The 5,318-nt window shown below is 39.0% G+C and overlaps 1 non-coding gene across 1 annotated transcript; it reads left to right on the top strand.

The window, feature by feature from the left end:
* Positions 1 to 4,329: 4,329 nt before the first annotated feature.
* TRNAA-UGC (transfer RNA alanine (anticodon UGC)) lies at positions 4,330 to 4,403 on the top strand. Its single transcript has one exon. It is a non-coding gene; the product is annotated as a tRNA-Ala (tRNA).
* The last annotated feature ends 915 nt before the right edge of the window (positions 4,404 to 5,318 follow it).

Raw genomic sequence — 5,318 nt, 5'->3', positions numbered from 1 at the left:
ATATGCCCATGCCACTCTCTCACTTCGTCCCAGCTTACCCTTCCCCCTCCCCATGTGCTCAAGTCCATTTTCTACTTCTACGTATTTATTCCTGTCCTGCCCCTAGTTTCTTCAGAACAATTTTTTTTTTTTTTGGTTCCATTATGAGTTTTTGCCAGTTTCCTTTTAAAGACTAGAAATGTCTGGGGAGGAAAGATTTCCTTTGTTTTGATGCTCTTATACAATCACATATACCAAGGGACATGGGAAAGTAGGAACTGATGTAACTGTCGTGAACTCACTTTGACACGAGACAGGATTAGCTGACTTTACAGTTATTAATAAAAATACAAACTAAAGGCGAATGGGTCAGAGAGGATACCACCATTTCTAATACTGGGATAAATTATTAACAGCAACAAAAGAGCATAAGAGGAAAACTTCATTGATAATAAATGAGATCAGTCCTTAAAAGAGCTGTGTGTTCAACGCTGAGAACTGGTACGTGAATGCGTGTTTACTCTCTGAAAAGCTGTACGTGCTGAAAATCCAAATAGGCAGTTTCTGCTGAAACAAGAAGAAGATGCAGTCTGAGGGTGACTCCCCATTAACACAGTCCTGGGGAGGCTGTGAAAGGACACAGAGTTTAATGGATTCTGATGGCTAACCTAAGAACTATGAGAATCCACGGGGGAGCAAGGAGGCTGAGTCCTGGGTCAGGAGGGTGCACTGATTTACGAGGGCTTCCACGACACACCAACGCAAACTAGGTGGCTTACACAACACAAGCTTATTGTCTTACACTTCTGGAGGCCAGAAGTCCAAGACCAAGGTGTTAACAGAGTTGATTCCTTCTGCGGTTTGTAAGGGAGAATCCGTGCTTCGTCCGGAGCTTCTGGTGGCTTCCTGGCAGCCTTTGGCTTTCCTTGGCTGGTAGATACATCACCCTTTGTGCCTGTGTCCAAATGACCTCTTTTTATAAGGACACCAGTCATATTGGAATAGGGACCCACCCTACTCCAGGATGACCTCAACTTAATAAATTACTCCTACAATCACCCTATTTTCAAACAAGTCACATTTTGAGGCACTGGAGTTTAGGACTTCAATATATGAATTTTAGGGGACACACTTCAACCCATAACATAGGGAAATGGGAGATTTTAGATGCAAAGGGGACCAGCACCATGAATGGGAGAACAAACTCAGGAAGAGATTCCTCCTTTTCCCTTTTCCCTGTCACCCCAAGCAGATCACAGCCTGTCCCACAGACTCCCTGGTAAAGGGAATCCAGGATCAATAGAGGTGGCAGCGTGTATTAGTTTATTATTGCTGCTATAACAAATTACCACAGATTTGTGGCTTAAAACAAAACAAATTTATTATTTTATACTTCTGGGAGCCTTACCGTTTTAAATGAATGATGTTTTTTCTTTCTATCAGACAGTAAGCTTTTGAGAGAAAGAACGGTAGTTCTTTTCATTATATTCTTAGTGATAAAAGAATATTTGGCTCACTTGTGGTATTTGAAAGTGTAAAAGAATTAACAAAACAGCATCTTTTTGCTGACGTAGTGCCCTCAAGTGTTCTGTTCATCAAGTACCTCTGTTCCCTCCCAAAAGGAAGGTTGAGCATATTTTGCAAAATGTGATGTTTGAAATATTTCTATACATTTTTTACAATCAAATTCTATCAGTGCATGCTAACTCTAAAAAGATTATTATTATTCCATCCAATAACTTTTAACAAAAACAAGAGTTAAATTTCTGCCTTCCTCAGAAATTTTCAAATTGTAAACCCTCTGATAAGAAAAAGAAGAGGTCTTGAAAGCTAATTTTCATGTCACAAGGTTTGTATGAATACTTACGTAGGAACGGGTGGTAGAGGGAGAAGCAAACCCAAGGCAAAGATGAGGGAGAAGGAATGTGAACATATAGGTGTGAGCGCTTTTGTCCTCTTAGCAAGAGAGGTTGTGTTTCCAGTCTCTGTGTGTCGTTGCAAGGGGAATATGAAACCCAACTCAGGGTCTAACTCTGGAGAAGATCCCATAATCTTTCAGCAGAAACGTCTAGCGAAACCCACTCTTTCTAGGGTGAATGTCTCACGTACAGAGATTCTGGAATTTAAATTAGGTAGATATGGAACAAAACAAGCATAAATCTCAAGACATAACTTTACAGAAAGCGTGTGATGTTTATGGACTGAAAGAAGCTATGAAACATTCAGAATGTTGCTGTCCTTGCTCATTTCATTTCAGGCTCAAAGTTCTTTTAAGACAAATGAATTTTTCTGTGAATATCCTGAAGCATTAATAATAGATTAAGTTTATTCTGCATGCCCCCTCCTGGCCACAGTGATAGGATAAAAGTTTGAGGAACTGTTCTGTCCTCTCAGTCACTAGTATAGTGTATCTTAAAGTATAAATATAGGCTTGAGTCCTGGATATAGATTAGTAATTTACACCTCACTCACATCTGTTTTCACCAGCTTTGATTTCACTGATGTATGAGGACCCAACATTATTAAAATAAAAGATTTAAAAATTACCATGGCAATGTAATTTACTACTTGCTCAAGAGGGATTACCAATATTTTGGATGTATTTTAATCAAAATTTAAATTATTCTGTACTTTCATATTTTTTCAAAGGAATATCATCATATATTTCTCAAATTAATTATATCTGAGATTATAGAAAACATAATATTAGGATAAAGGTTTTCTAAAGCCATCATTGTATTGGAACCAGAACTGAAAAGAGAAGAGGTGATTTTTTTTTTAACTTGGTAATTCTGAATTATTTTGGACCTTGACTCCTATTAGCTTCATTAACATCAGTATGTCCTGTATCACTGGGTTGGTTCATAAATGATTTTGTTGTTCATAGTATTTTATCTTAGGCAAGAACATCCAATGCTGTTAAGATAGGGCAAGGGTGTACTTCAAAGTTTGCCTCTTCCTGGGGAAGAGAAACAGTGTCAGAGCCAGAATATGCTGTTGGTGATAACTAGGAAATTAGATTTTCTGTAAGGCTCTAATGAGCTCATCAAATACTTAGAAGGTCCTGCGTGAATGGTCAGATCAAGGATATGCTGCGTTCAGTGTTATGGGTTCCGGTAATCAAGTAGATGAAACCAAAGAAGGGCTCTTCAATCTACTTCTAGTATTTTTTGTCCTTTTATTGTGAAAATGTTATTTATCACATAACTGTTTCGTCTTTATCATCACAGCCAGTAAAAATCAAGTGCTGGCATTCTCCTATGTCTTGGACTTAGACGTCTCCGAGAAGAGTAATGCTGATGCTTCTGGCCACTACAATGCCACGGAACTCAGGGGGACTCTCAGGTCTACTGGTGGACAGAATGACATGTCCCTGTCCTGAGGAAAGTATTGTCACTGCAACAAGTAAGCTCTTCATTTTTTTTTTTCCATAACAAAATCCCCTCTTCTCACCTTCACACCAGGAAAGAAATGAAAGTGGTTCCGAATAGGCTACCCCCAACTATGCCACTCTGGCATAATGATTATTCTGAGCTGGAGACAACAGAAAAATAGTAGACAAAGGATGAACTCTCTGCCCTCTCCTGTCTGCCTGGAAGCGGACCATAAATTCCCCTTGTGGAGGCCCCCCACGCCGCCCTCACTGTACTGGAAAGGAGATAACGACCCTCCACTGGGACAACAGTGCACGGAGAAGCGTCTGCACGCACAAACCTTACTAATCTTCTGTTAGTCTCCTCCATATATTTACTTTCCCAAAGTTTTGCACCCCTAAAAGTCTAAACCCCTTTTCTTACATCTTCTACAAATATATTGTTCTTTGTTAAGGTGCAGTCCCAAGTTCTAATCACCCCTTTGAGTTACTCATCACTGGGTTTCTTCCTCTTGTATACCTGGCGCACATGCTAATAAACTCTGTTTTTCTCTTGTTCATCTGCCTTTTGTCTGTCTAATTCGCAGTACCCCGTCACAGTGCTTGCAGGAGGAGAGGAGAAAGCTTTTTATTCCATTTCCTATAAAAGTAATGGGGAAACTATGGACTATATAACTAAAATATTTTCTTGCATCTATGAGGAGACCATATAAATAAGACGAAGTTTGAAGGGAGATGGTGTTTCATCAGCTCTATAAATAAGGCTTGGGAAACTAGCAAGATGTTGAGTTATAAAGCAGAAGAACCTTCTGCACTAGAGGTACAAAGTTTATAGGCCCACCAGGGATGCTTAAGAACTCTCTGTGATGGGAATTGGAAACTATAAGAATCCAGGGCTCTTTCATTCCCTAGGGAGGGATTGTCTAAAGAGAAGTAAATGTGCTGACTCATCACTCTATCAACTTCCTCTCAGGGCTGGGGATGTAGCTCAGTGGTAGAGCATATATGCTTTGCATGCATGAGGCCTTGGGTTCAATCCCTGGCATCTCCACATCCTTCAACCAACAGTTTTGATTTGTTCTTTAGTTTCATTTATTAAATATCGTGACTTCACAATAGGGCATGTCAGTTACACATTAATATAAATTACAGGTAACATCTTACTATTTTAAATGAACTGTGAAAAGCTAATGATGTGATAATATTTTCTTTCGGTATTAATAACGTTTTTATTCATCCAAAATAAAAACCTAGCCTTTCTAACAAATCTTTACTACTCTATTTGATTCATATACGTCTCTGCTAACATCCACGTTCTTCTAATAAAACCATATAAATTGTCAGACTGAAATTACCTGCTCTGCTATGGGCATGGCCCACTTAAAGAATAAAAATACAACAAATGTATAACAGTCCTTATTCCTAAAGTATCAGCACCTGTAGTGTCGTTTTAGTATTCACAGCAAAGTTACATATGATAACGGTGCCAGGGCTGCCTTTTATGATTCACACATTTTAACGCTATGCTTTATTATCCTAGACAATTACATGATTTAGCTACAGTATAATTCATGGAATTAAAGTGGATTCCTTGAGATCAAGCATTTTGCAGCTATCTCAGTTTCGATCTCCATGTATAAATGTGTATAGAATAAAAGCTTTTTTAAAAGCTCCTGTATATCTTTGGTGGAGAGGAAGTTGACTCAAACCTCAGGCTAAGTTTTGGGTTTTCCCCACCTATACAAGCGACCTTTGACATCACTAACACGAGCGACTGGAGGTGGTCGATTTTCTGCATGCCACGGAGGACATCGTCGATGGTCATACAGACGCGTGCATTTATTGTTTACTTTCTACTCTGAAGTATTATTCTATTTTGAAGAGTGTTCCGTCTTTTTCTGGGGAAACATTAGTGACATGAATTAGGGTTTGCATGAGGTAATGACAAAATCAAGCGATGTCTCTG

This window comes from Delphinapterus leucas, chromosome 14 (assembly GCF_059928025.1).
Source record: "Delphinapterus leucas isolate spDelLeu-1000000601 "Yukka" chromosome 14, BTC_Dleu_Yukka2, whole genome shotgun sequence".
Taxonomy (NCBI): domain Eukaryota; kingdom Metazoa; phylum Chordata; class Mammalia; order Artiodactyla; family Monodontidae; genus Delphinapterus; species Delphinapterus leucas.
The sequence above is the reverse complement of the archived record's forward strand: the minus strand, read 5'-3'. Positions and strand labels throughout refer to the sequence as shown.